We start from the raw sequence: 14476 nt of genomic DNA on the forward strand, positions 1-14476 counted from the left end.
AACCTGATAAAGTTACTCTTCTGCTTTGGGGGGGGGAATCTCTGGCTCATTAAACTGAAATTATTGTCTTAACTACATCTGTGATAGGTTAGGAAATGCTTCCAAGCACAAATACTGGGCATAAAAAGATTATTGCACAGAGAGCTTGATTTTAAGTGGAAATTTAATGTAGAAGACTGAAAATCCTGCATTCAGAAATTTCAATCAGCAAAAGTGAACGAAATTCCATGTTCTGGAGTAAACTTGGGCATCTCTGATCTACCACTGTTTAGAGGCTCCCATTTGAAAGTAGTTACCTATTATTTTGTATCCTTAAAGGAAAATAAACCAAATAAAATTGTAGATCCAAACTAAGTCCCAATTTTTGCTTCACATACTTATTTATAAGTGAATCTAATGCATATTTCAAATACCATTATCAATAATGGTTTGTTTTTAAGGATTTCCTTTGTTTCTTCTAACCTTTCTTTGGGAGCTGCCACTTTATTAATTTTCCAGTGTGTACTTGCAGTAAGGGAAAATAATTGGGCTACACAGCTTAAACACTTTGCCCTGTTAAGAAAAAGAAAAAAACCAAGTAAGGACACCATTTATCTATTTCCACAGAAAAGTGAATCCACCTTCCCTGCACTGCTGCTGTGCTTTGACAGACCATGGCATCCCAGGTGGAGCAGAGAGGATTCCTGACAAACCAGTGCTCTGCTGCAGAATTGTCTCATTCAAGGCTCACAGCCTCTCAGCTGCACGTTATCATTTGCAGAATTTTTTGCATCCATGAATATTGAAAGTTGCTGCTGGGTCAGTCCTTGGCACAGAGAAGGCCTGGAAGAGCAGAGGTCCCATTTTGCCTCAGCAGTTTATTGAGAACCCCAACCAGCTCAGCTTAGTTGAAATGCTGTGCTCAGAAATCCATCCTGCTCCCTTTTGAGACAATAGCAAAGCTCCCTTTAGTCTCCAAAATTTGCCTCTGTAGGTCACCTTATAAAAAAAAAACCGCACAGATACATGTAAAGAATGAAGAGTGTTCTTTCTGTAATTGGTCTTGGAATATAACATTTTTCAAAGACTTTTTGGAAGGAGCATATTTACAGGACAGATTTCAAATGTGGTCTCAAAACTCAAACACTTTATCACAAGAATTCATTACTCCCCTTATGTCCACTTCATTTTGCAAAGTAAATTGTACAGCCCTTCAGCTCCTATCACTATTCTGTTGCCCATCTGGCAGTCATCACTCTTTATTGATACTCATGTTTGACTTCATGCTCATAAATCTTGAAAAGATACAACCATTCCTTTCTTCACAATTTGTCAAATTTAAACACAAATATTAAAAAAGGCCCCAAAACCCTCCAGCCTCCAACTACATCAATATTGAAGTCAATATTCAACAATGACTACTAGCTTAGGTATGTGGCATTGTTTTTCTCTAGTGATTAGACTAACAATACAAATAGCACACTAATTATTAAATTAAAACCTCCTCTGTTCAGTTGATAGAGCCATTAGCTGCTAAAAAAGCCACATTTGGGTTCTAGCAAGATTAACACTGTCATCTATGGTACATTATATCAACATATTGATCTATCAGTCCAATTGTACAGCATTCTTCAGGCTTGTTCTAACCTTATCCAAAAAGGCCTCCCAGATCAAGCACAGCTGTTAAAGGAGTTACAGCTCAGCCTATTTAAAACATTATATGCAAAAACAAGGGCAAAGGATGCACGATAGGCAGGTCATCAATTCAAATACTGCTCTAAACCTACTCCTTGCAGCAATACCAAAGTAATTGAAAACTTCTTCATGAACAAATTTAAAGGTAGAACAGTGACATTAAGCAAATTAATAATTATCAAACAGATCTGTGCCCTTTTCATTTACCTTCTTCAGCTGGTAGGTGTTCATTCAGTTCATTGTGTACATCAAATTACAAGAATGCCTCAGACCATCTTCAGAAAGCGTTTGCACAGTATGAACAGTGGGATTACCAAAGACAGAGAGCTATTCTCCTGCCAAATTCCTGTCTTTTACAAGATCTACAGTGTTTCCATGCTTCCTGCAGTAAGAACTCCTCAGTTACTCCTCAGCATTAAATGTTCTTCCCAGTTATTAAAAAAAAAGGAGGAGGAAGGGAGAAAGAAACATTTTACTATGATCTTTACATAAATCACCTATTTAATGTAAACACATATGGAGTGTAAAGCCCAAGTTCTTTAAAATGGGCCTAATTTTCTACTGTCACTAATTCTTTCTCCTTGTTTTCCTTCCCTTAAACTATAGACAAAATACCATTGCCAATGCAGCAGCAAGAGTCAATTCAACTATTCCTGGTCCCCTAGGCTTGAAGTTTTGTTCTAGAGCTGCTCTTGCACTGTGTCACCCTGAATTAACAGACAAGAGATTTTCATAGTGCTGAAAATGAACCATGGTTAAAACAAGGACTCAAAAACTTCAGTAATCCCTGCTTTGGATGGGGTGCAATAATAACTGCTCTGTCAAAACCTCCTGTCCTGTGAATTCTGCTTGGTCCCTGGTGTACATGGGTGACAAACATCAGTTTCACTTATCATGACAAATGACAGCTGCTAGTCATGGTGTTTATGGCACACTGATGTCATACTGGTGGGCACAGCTTAACACAATTCAAACAGAGCAGAAGAAAACCACATTTTGGGCTTTAGGCAAAATCAGTGTATCCTGCTAATAGAACAGATCAAGACAATACAACTGAGCTAATAATATGCTGTGTGACAGCAGTTCCCACAGCTGCTAATGCTGCCATGGCAGAACCTATGGCCTGCCTTCTACAAGTCTTTATTCACACGAAAAACCAGTAGCAAGAAGCCTACAAGTAAATTTTGCTCTATTACAAAAACTAAATAAATACATTCAAAAAATATCTATAAATCCAAATGTTTGTAACACTGGTTGAATTCCAAAAATTCTTGAAGTAACTGATTTTTTAAAAGTCAGAATTTATAGCCTTAAGGACTGAAATGAGCAGGTACTATTAAGAAATAGTATTTTACACAATTATCCATTATTATTTGCTTCACAATAGCCTAAAATAGCATACATATAGCCAAGAGTACTGTATTCATAGTTACAGGACTTCCACAGTGCATCCCCACACTTGGGATTTAACTTCTAAGGACTGACATGGGTCACTAGGAGGGCAGTAAGAGTTTGGAGGACACCTAGAGACAGGGATGCTGGGCAGAGGATGCCAGCAAAGGACCACCTGAAGCTGTGTCCATCCCACAGCCCCTTCCTGCCCATCCCACAGCCATACTGCTCTCTGCTCCCAGACCCATCAGCACAGCTGCTCTCCAGAGCAAAACAGGATCTGACCTGCCTTTTAACCAAAACCAGAGAGGTTTTATCAGCTCCTGCTCCCAGCCCAAACCCATGGCAGGGCACCGCCAGCGGCAATGGCCTCAGATGCTGTTTGGTTCCCGTACACACTACTAGGCTATCTCTAAAATGCTCTTAAGCACAAGGGGGGAAAACATTACCATCAATTAATTCTTAGCATAACGATGATTGTGGAAGTGGAGCAAATATTTCTTTTCTGCCAGGCGTGCTGCCGTGGAAACAGCAGCAGACGCCGCTTGCTCGGAGGGCCGTGCGGAGGCTCAGGCGCCCCGGGACAGGAGCTGCCGCAGCCTGCAGGGCGGGACAGCAGCACCAACCCCCAAAAACCACTGCAACTTACGCTCGAGCAGCCCTGACCTACTTTGTAAGTAGCAACTTATCGCATTAATTTGCTCGAAATAGCAGATCATTCTGTGTGAAGGGATGAAAAACAAAATCCATCATTTCCACTGCCGGAGAACAACCAAAATGAGACAACTGCACGCCTGTCACTGCAGCTGCAGCTTCTTCTCTGGGGTAACAAACAGATGACCTGCCAGTCTCTGGTTACACGTGTGAGACGAGAACTGAAGCCAGCCCCTCTCTGCAAGCTGAGGGAGAGGCTGGGGTGCTGCCCCAGGCACCCCACCCTGCAGCTGGCAGCAGGAGCTGAGCACCCTCACCCACGCACGGCCCCGCAGGACTCCCCTCACCGAGGGCATCCACAGCAACATTTGGCCACTTGCAGCAGGGAAGTTCAGCCGCATTTTGGTTACTAGTCAGTCTACAAGTGGTTTTCTCCTCAAAGCTTATTTGTCCTTCTAAAGGACATATGCACAGATTTGTAAAAAACAAACAAGAAAATTTAATTAATACTAACCCTATGACTTTTTTGTTTTGCTCTTAACAAACTGTTCCTTGATCTTTTCTGTATGATTAATTTTTTCCCTCCATACATGCAATTTATTTTGTTTTCAGGTTTCTATTATGGATATATTAAACACAGCGCATACATACGTGAGCATGTTCAACTAGTATTCAGATGGAGGCATAGGAGAATTCCTCTTAAAAAATATCAATATTTCAGTCCAATTATAACAGAAACCAAATCTTCAAATATTAGAGTACAATGTAGCTACCCTAGAGAATAGATATTTGGTTTTCTGACCAGCAGTAAGTTTGTAATTGAACAGCTGCAGAAAAGAGAGGAAACAAACATACAGCAAATTAGTTTTCAAGCCTAATCTTCACAGAAAATTTCTACTGTATTGTACTTTCGATCACAACATGATAAACAGAGTTCCTCCCTTCCTTCTCTGTTCTTCTGCAAAACAAATTAGAGTGGTCTATAGAAGTTTAACCTATTGTATTGCATAATCCCTCACTCACAGAAGCAAATTAGGCACAGAGTAGCTCAACAACTGAATCTATTCACGACTCTAAGGAGTGCCAGATTCCAAGCAGTAATTAATCTACAATCCCTTTTCAAAAAATTTTTACTATATTTTGCTTAAAAATGGTAACTTTTCTTGTAGCTTTTGGTTGGTTTGGATTTTTTAAGTGCCCCTGTCATTATTAGCATTGCAAACAAGGTATCAAACAAAAGGACGAGGCAAAATTTTAATCATACTTATTTTAAAAGTGCAAAGCCTGTTTCTAGATTTTCAGAGAGAAGGGAGGAATGCATAATAAAATACAAATTTAATTCATATATGTGTATCTGCACCTATTTATATTGATATAATCTACTGCTGAAGTCATAAATGTTTAAATCCATCGACTGCATTTGCTCATTTCCCATTTTCAGGAAAAAAAGAAAAACAAGGTTCTTTACCACAGTACAAAGAAAAATGCTCTAATACCAAAAGATCCAATTAAAATAATAGGGCCATTTGTTTCAGTAGGATTTCACACATACTAGAGAAATGCTAACCCTTGGGAGAATGTTCTCAGCTCATTTAACAATATATGTTTCCTCTGATATGAAAACTTTAGCTTTTGCATTATAACATCATTGCTAACAAGGCACGCGTATATATCTCATAAGTAGATGGAAACACGAATGTGGGAGGAATTATAATAGTTCTTTATCCATACTGCACTCCTCTCAGGATTGACTTGCATCTGTTGTTTACTCACCTGGGTAGCTTTTTCCTCTCCACACATTTAAAACACACACTCAGAAAAGGCTTGGTTCTCTGAAAGACAAGAAGATGGTAAGTAAAAATCTATGAAGGGAATCAAAGGAAGAATTTGTATCCCGGTTCCAGGGCTACCAAAACATTTCAAAGGGCAGCTGGCATACAGATTTTTCCACCAGCCAAAAGAAAGCCAATCTGCCTGCTCGCAGAGCACAGTGTATTTGGGGACACCTTGGGCAGGGGCTGGGCAGGGCTGCACAGGTGCCTGTAGCTCCTGGGCCTCTGTCAGCAGCCAGGGACAGCAGCAAACCTGAAATCTGCAACCCAGGAGGTGCAGCTCTTACCCAGGCAGTCTTAATAGCAGTGAAATAAAAAAGCTGAAATTCTTAGGACATAAGAAGTTTACTTCCCATTTTTGTGTACCTGGAAGAAAACTGTGATTGGAGATGAGCTTTTTATTTTTTAACTGGTTTTGTGAGTCAGTTAAAGATAGTCAGGACTAGTATCTGATGTCACTGAACAATTTCTAACACCTGGATGTTTTAACATTGCAATAAATTCATGTTCCAAATTTTCCTGCCTATACCAGCATCAAATTTTGTCCATTTGTAAGAGAAAGTTCAAACTTGACCCGTCAAGCCATTAATGAAGGAAGATTTATTTTTGTAGATCACTTTCCACTGACTGTCAGCACACAAATATTCCTACCTAACCGTGAGGAAAAATGTAAAACATAGATCTGAAACATCAAATCCCTAAAAGAATTTAGGCAATAATCTCAAATTATAGATACAGTCCTACAGTCGAAATGTCAAAATTATGTCCAACCAATTCAGGATTGAAACATGAATGATGCAATTAGGAATTTCATAAAGCCTACATAAGGGACAGCTCTCTAGGAAAAAGCTGGTCTCCAAGTACTTTTTTTTCTGCAATACAGTACTTGTAAGTCTAGAGCTAAAACTTGCACATGCCTTGTATATTTGATTGACTCCATAAGGTTTTCATCTAAATTCAAAATATAACTGTGTTTAGATATATTTGAACATTTTATTGCATTTAGTTATGAGAGATGAATTTTTCCTGAGAGAACCTAGGGCACATAACATTTCCAGATCATTCCAAACAAGTTAATTCTGAAACAAGCTTGAATCAATAACATAAAACAGGCGGTAAAGCCAATTTTTACGGTAGTCATGGTTTCATAAAATAATATCAAGACAGTCAGATTGTAAGCTCCCTGCATCTCAAATATCATTTGCTACCAACTCTAAGCACAAAGAGGAAATAGGTGGGAGACACAGATAAAAACAAATGATAGATAGATGAAACAAAAGGAACTGGAGGTAAAGAAAGAATGCAGAGTAGTTGCCATTCAACACAGCGTGAAAAAAAGCCAAACAAGTGCAGCATGTAAGTAATTCAAGGGAAATAGAATGCTTTTCTTTCATTTAGGCTTTAAATTGTTATGAAAAGCCTCTTTTTCACTCTATCTGTAAGACATAGGCAGACAGGGGATGAATGTATAAATATGTCACTGCAATACGTGGCTTTTAATGAAAATGGATTTTTAATGATCCCAAAAGCTACATTTCTCTCTGACTTGCTCCATTTCCAGACTATCAGCATGAAGTATGCACAGCAAATGCACTGGTTTTGCATGTCCTTCACTAAATCCCAGGACAGCCAAGCGTCCAAGGGCTGTACACACCAGAGCTGCCATTATGCAGAGCAGATACAGAGAAGCTGCATGTCCTTCAGTGCTTTCATTGAACTTTCAGAGCTCCGTGACACCGCCGTGCCTTCTCCCACAGCAGACCCCAGTGTGGGTTACCTTGCACTCCACGTGCATAAATAAAGGATGATGCATGGCAATGCGCCTTGCTGTTGTTCTCTGCCTCAAGGACACTTGTTCAAAGTGTGCCATTCCTCCCACTCCCCCAAGCTGGCTCATTGTGTTCAAGTGCTCCATGTAAAACTCTGAACACATGAATACAAGAGGATTTAGTTCACAAATGAAGAGAAGTCACAAGGAGGAGAGAGGCTGATGCAATCCATAGCCTTCTTGCTATCTGAACACAGTGAATTCTTCTTTCCAATGTTAAAGTTACCCTTTCAGTCAGTAATGAACAAAAAACACACTGAATAATGTGCAAAAAAATATACCAGCTAGTATAAATACCACTTTTCCTGTTTTTTCACGTAGACAATTTTTTTTTGTTTTAGATTTCAGTATCATCATAGAATAAAGGAACATTTTCCTTACTTTATCACCATCCATGAAGTTTTATCTACAAATATTTTGTGTAAGGCAGGTCCATAGGTTAGGAAACTGTAATATAGTTGTCATAAAACCAAGACAGCATTTAAAAGGCGCTTGGACTCCTGTATTCACTTCATGTCCAATACTTCAAGGTAAGCTTTGTGCAACCTATGTTACTTGGGCAAAAAACATCTCCATGTTTATTTCCTGTGTTATCATTTTTGCTTCTTTGAAATAATAGAAGACAGAAGGAATCAAAAAATAGAAGACTGATGAAAAAGATAATGACTGAGAGGGGCCACAAAATTGGTTAACAAATGCTCCTATCCATTAATGAGTTAGAGGGCACAGCCTTATGAACGGTCCCACAGAATCAACAATTTACATCACCTAACAAACAAACAACTAAAAAGGGCCCCAAAATCCCCATTTGCTGGGCACTTTCAAATTCATCCAGTTTTCCATTTTGTCTGCTCTCCTGACTCAGAGTGCCTTCCAATTAATATTTATCAAATGTCTCTCCCTTCTTCATTTAAATCAGTTCAAAAACTGCACCTGTTTCATGAGACCTATGTGTGCTTCTGACAGCTGATATTTGAGGAAAAAACAAAGATAACTTTAAAATCCTAACTAACTACATTAAAATGTAATCAAGAAAGAGAGTGCTAAGATTAGCTCTGCCAGCACAAGACATCAGCAAGGCACGTGGGGGTACCCAAGGATACAGGTGGATAAATATGTGGTGCACAGCCTGGGAAGGACGCCACACATCTCATGCTATCAAATGGGGCTGAAATTCAGCAACAGCACACAACAGTTACTGAGTGCCCTGGAGACACCATATTCACCTCTTTCCTCTAGAAAATAAGGTGAAAAAATCCTTGCAAGAGTGCCACAAAACAAAACAACAACAAAATCAAGCTGCATACTCAAAGCCAGGGTTCATTTTAAACAATAAAATGTGGGAAGAGATTAGAAAACAAGAAGCAGCCACTGTGAAAAACAGCCAGAGGAGGCTATCAAAGCCAAGGCACAGACAGCTACAGTCACTTGCCAATGTACAGATTCACTCCAAGCTCCGCTTAAAGCTATCACTGCTTCTACAGAGCACAGGCAAGGAACCAGATCTGCCCTAAAAGGCTATACAGGACTCTTTTACATACACTTTTTCTAATACACAACAAAGTACTTTATATAGCACTTTTGTTGCTTCATTTTAGCAGTTCTCTCGCATTATCTAGATGAGAGACAATTGCACAATGGCAGGTAAATCTTGTTAGAAAGCATCCTAAATTACAGGGAAGATCTTGCCTCTAAAATACACAGAAAAGATCACAAGTCTATGTTGTGCATGCTGAGGCATTCTGCCTGGGATTCTTTAAAGGTAATTTGGTGAGGAAGAGGCTTGCAGCTTTTTGAAGCAGTTTCCTTCAGTACTGCCAAATTTCAAATTACTTTTCTTTTCCTGGCAGCTGTTAAGGAACTGGAGTTAGTGGAGCAGATTATCAGCCATAGGACTGTCTTCTATGGCAGTCAGCACAGTCCCAAGCCCACAGGAGTTTGGTGGATGTGTCCAGCTGCTGGTCCAAACCCAGGGACTGTGACATGACCCTGAATGTTTGGGGTTTGTGCACATTTCTGCATTATTTCAGAGATCATTCCAGAGTACCCTTAACAAGGTCTAGGTCACTTCTGTACCACAGCTCATACAAATTAACTTCTTACATATTTCTGTCAAGCTAATGGACAAAATTCAAAGAATGTACAACCTTAAAGACATTTTAATGTGTTATTTTCCACTGCCTTATTTAAATGGGATCATTTTTTTAAAGCAACGTCTTATATCCTTGAGTCATATTTGTTAATTCCCTATTAAAATGCACCCCCTTTCTCACTAATAGAGTGTTTTAAATTATGGTCACACATTTTTAAATTCCTACTCACTATTAATCAAAGCCATAATTCTCATAAACTTAAGCACAGGTTTCATTCCAAATGCAGACAGTTCCCATATTCTATATGTTTTACACATATTTCAGAGAATGCAAGTTAAACAATATTTAATCAGTCTAAGATTAAAGTTTGTTTCCACTGACTTGAACTACTTTTGAATGTGAAAGACCCAACAGTTATCTCAGTGGTGACTAGCTCAGTCTTTTTGCAGTCTCAGATATGCTACTGACATCCACATGCCCAAATGTAAAGGAATGCCAGCAATTTCAAATGAAATCAGGTTTTTTAGTTAGATGTTACTACCAGTGTTAATGCAGCTCTTCAATGCCCAAACTCATTTTGAAAAATCTTCCTATCTCCTTTTTATTTTCAAAATGCTTCTTATTCCCCTGTTGCTGAGAAAACCTGGCTGTGTCTATAAACTCTCTTATTAAATGTTTTCAAAGCTAAGCAAGGTAGCAAAAAGAAAACTCTTCCTCCTACCTTTCATCTATAATTGACTTTGAAATTATGTAAATACATTGGCTGTACATTTGGGCATTTTTGAAAAAAGAATATTTCAACAATAACACAAATTAAAGTTTTTTTGCAATCTCTAAAACACTGCTCTCATAAATATCTGTAAAAACAGTCTCATTTAAGTCCTGGAAAGATGCAGTGCAACCTGCCTGAATAACACTTTTAGGGAAATACAGATGAGGTTCTGCATTTCCAGCTGAAATAAGACAGAAAGCTTCATAATCATAATTCAAAGAATCCTTACTAGTTCTTGCAGGTTTCTTAATACTTTGTTAAGAGGTTAACACAGTAGAAGTTAGATGCATAAATAAGATATTTTTATTAAAATCTAACAAAATCTCAACTGTAACCATGATTCCTTTTTTTTAATAACCTTAGTTCTCCAAGACTTGTGATCCTAACGGGGCAATCATGCATCACTGCTGTGTTCCAACAGAACTATTGGGCTCTGTGCTGTGCTAGTGTAATTGCAGTCTAATGGTTTACACTATCATAATGGTACTAAATATTTTACTAAACAAAGTACAATATCTAAAAAGTTATTTGAATTGTTCCAGCTTTAAGATTGTACATCAAAGAAAGAACAGTTCCTTTCTTTCTGAATTGAGAACAACAAAGATGTTAAAATTAGCTTCTTGTTTCTCCTAATAAAGTGCTAAAAACATAACATTAGAAGCAGAGTTTTAAAATTAGAGCAAAAAATTACTTCATATAAAATGAAAAGTATTAAAATATTTTGAGGCATTTGGATGCTCTGCTTCAGCAGTGTGGCACAGCTCAGCAAAGGATATAGGGACACTCTATTCAGAGTCTATGGGGGATTTTTAAATCAGAATTTCTGATTATTTACTTTAACAAAACCTTTAACAAAAATCCCACTCTGTGCACGTGTAGCAAATCACAAACTAAGCACGAGGTACCACACTGATGGTGCAGCTGTGCTCAGTGAGAGCAGCAGAGTCCCCTTTCCAGGCTGTGCCCGTCGGGAGCAGGGTGACCTGCCAGCACCTCAGCACATTGTGACTCACAAAACAACTCCACGAGCTAAGCCAGACTAATTCTGTAAGGAGGGACAATCAAACAGGCAAGGATTTGTCAATCCTGCCATTAACACACTGGAGTAGCCCCAGCTGCACCCTGCAATGTGTTGCCTTACTCCCTTGGACAAAGCCAAAAATATCTGTAACTCCAAAAGGGGCACTGAAGTTAGCACTAAAAGTGCTCAAAGCTTCTAAGATTGCCTCCAGGACTCCTGAAATTGATTTTTAAAGATCTACTTTGCCTAAAGCTAATTTTTTCTTAATTCAATTCACTATTTTTATTAAAAAACCCTTATTTTTTTTACTTCCAGCTAAAGTATTCATTTACAGTGTTTTTCAAACATTATTTTCTTGAAAAATATTTTCTTTTTCCCAAACATCAGGAGTTTTTTCAGAAAAGGTTTTTGAATTTGGACTAGGACACCAGGGGTTTTTTTTCCAAAATTTTGTTTACTACTGGTATTTTCTACAACACTGGTCTGCTAAAAAATTTTTTAAAAAAGAGCAAAAACATGTTTGTACTATCTAGAGAACATTTTGTACAGCTCATAACTCCATGTTTTAAGGACTGTCAAGATCTAGACCACTTTGTACCTAGAGAATAAATTAGTTCTTTTAAAACAGAATAAAATAAAACTTGTCTTATATCTGGCACAGGAACTTTTTCAAAAATGTGAAATATAGTGAATTCAGTAATTTGGCAGTAAATAGTCTTTGAGCTTGTACCAAGGTACTAATACCAAGAACTAATTATTGCCCATCCTGTAAGTGAGCAGCTGTAACTTTCTAACATTGATGATACATTCTCTTTCTAGCCATGCTCTGCTCAAGTGTATAGGCACCTCTCCAGCAAGCACTCCTAAAGGACTCCGTATCTGCACTATGTTTAAAAAAAAAAAAAAAAAACAAAACAAAAAAAAAAACCACAAAAAAAAACCACAAAAAAACCCAACAACAACAACCCAGGCATTTGTTAAGGAAAAATGCTACTTACTTAAACCAAACTGCTCCAGTAAAATTATCCAATTTTGCCAAAAAGCATTGAAAATGCACTTTGGGCTTTTATTTCTCATTTAAATTAGGAAATATTTTTAAAAATACAGATAACAAAAAAACCCAAGTAGAAAATCTGTTTCTTAAAGATCTTCAGATTTATTGATACAGTATACACACTTAACTTATTACTCTTAGATAATTACCTAACACAATATTCTACTTACACAGAGAGGTTTCATTTTAATTTACAGTTTAATTGTCCTACTTAAAGTAAGCCTGTCACCTGTGTCACTTGGTGGCTCATAACTGTAATCCTCATTTAATTATTTACTTCAAGGGACCATTTTAATTATAGACATTACTCTGTGTGTGTAGAGTAACTCGCACTGGAGGGCAGTGACAATTTGTACAGCAGAGTGCTCACCTGAATTTCCAGTGGCCACAACTCCACGTGAAGCAGTGGCTCAGCTGCAGAGCCCACCTAGACTCCTGAGAGATGCTGCTCTTCACTTGCCTGGCCTAGGACCACATTTGGGGTGCCTGAGAACAGGCAGGGCCACCAGGGCACAAAGAGCTTGGATTACTACTGCAAGGCTCCCAGCTGAAATAGAAATGAGACAATAATAACTTCTCACATCCACACTTGACCCTGCAAATCAACCTTGGACACGGAAGGGGGCACACAGCACTGGCTCCGGGGTGAGGTCACCACTGTGCCCCATTCCTGTGGGGATCACTAATGGAGTGACAGAGCATGGGCTTGCCTCTGATTCATTTCCTGAAATTTCAGCAACCAGTGATTTATGGGTTTCCTAAGATCAGGCCACCTATCAGCTTCTTTTTTAATAACCATCAGTTGACCAATATTCTGTGACGTTATTTAGTACCTATGCAAACTAGATATAATTTTAGCTTTCAAAGGATCACATTGCAACAAGCTCCATCATTAAAAAAAAAAAAAGAGAGAGAAAAAAGAAAAGAAAAAAAAACAATGCTTTGTGTTTGCTACAAATTTGCAGGTTTGTTGGCTATTGCTGGGTCATCTTCACAGTAATTTTAACTTCCAAGGCAGACACTTCATCATCACACAAGTGGCACTATGCAACTTCCCTGCTCTGGACCAAGCAATATTTTTCATTGCCTGAAGCCCCAAGAGGCAGCTTTGTAAAACTTAAAGTATTATCAGTGTTTTATATTTGGCACAATAGAATGCATTTCTCTGCAGGTACACCCAACCAGAAGGGATGGTAAGGGATGCCTTGTCCCCAGGCTTGCCAGCAGGTGACTTGGGCTCTCTGCCTGGGGCAGACAGGGACAAGGGGCTGCCCAGCCTCCTGTTCTACACACTGAAAAGATGTGCCCAGGTTCTGCAGAAGTCCCTTTTTTACCGTTGAAACACTTCCCAGGATTTGTGGTGCTCCTGATTTACTGTTCAGCACTCCTGACTCACATGTCTTGCTTAAAGCCCAGGCAGCCCCATGGGCAGTCAGGGGTGTTCCCAGCTGAGATCCTGCCCTCTTGGAGAAGCTCCTTCTGCCAACTCCCTCCTACCCAGGAGCAGACACCAAAGCACTGTGTCCCTGCCAGGAGACAAGGAGAGTGCTGGTGGGATTTCTGAGGGCCACAGCTCTCCAGCACATGCAGCAGTGCAGAAGGGGGACATTGGGCACATGGCAACTGCAGGCCACCTGGTCCTGAGGTAAGTGCCTCTCACAGCAGTCACTTCATTATTAACAGCCTCCATATCTTCATAAGATGCTTATCTTTTTCAATAAACAAAACAGTTATTGAAGGTTTTGTTTGGTGCCTTTTTTTTTTTTAATATTGGGATGAACCCAAAGATTGCTTTCTTTAGTATCTACCTTTCTTCAGTGATTAATGTTTTTCCATGAGCAGTGTCATTAACTACAATTTTTATCATCTAGATTGTTCTATTTTATTCAGCAACCTAGAAAAAATTTCCTCTTTCTAAAGAAACCTTCAACCTACAATTTGTCTGCTGCTTCTTACAGTACCCTCAGCACAGCCACGGCCCCTAACAACTGAGGGCATTCAGCACGTTCCAGTACTGAGTATATCACATTTCCCATCTGAAATTGCTTACCTCATCAGTCACTAAGGGCCCAGTTTGGAAGTCATTAAAAATAATGAGAATGCTGGCACTTCTCCCAGCAATAATGGCATTGGATTCTGTGTTGCTTTTATACTTT

At 38.9% G+C, this 14476-nt stretch overlaps 1 long non-coding RNA gene across 8 annotated transcripts in view; it reads right to left on the reverse strand.

The window, feature by feature from the left end:
• Positions 1-14476, reverse strand: part of LOC131086996 (uncharacterized) — a 65817-nt gene that overhangs the window by 1117 nt on the left and 50224 nt on the right. For all 8 annotated transcript variants that reach the window (XR_009114821.1, XR_009114823.1, XR_009114818.1 and 5 more), the window contains 3 exons: positions 12691-12867; positions 5494-5552; positions 621-978 (listed from right to left, as the gene is read on the reverse strand). This is a non-coding gene — a long non-coding RNA (uncharacterized LOC131086996). The remainder of the gene's footprint in view (positions 1-620; positions 979-5493; positions 5553-12690; positions 12868-14476) is intronic.

The sequence above is a fragment of the Melospiza georgiana genome, chromosome 9 (assembly GCF_028018845.1).
Source record: "Melospiza georgiana isolate bMelGeo1 chromosome 9, bMelGeo1.pri, whole genome shotgun sequence".
Lineage (NCBI taxonomy): Eukaryota > Metazoa > Chordata > Aves > Passeriformes > Passerellidae > Melospiza > Melospiza georgiana.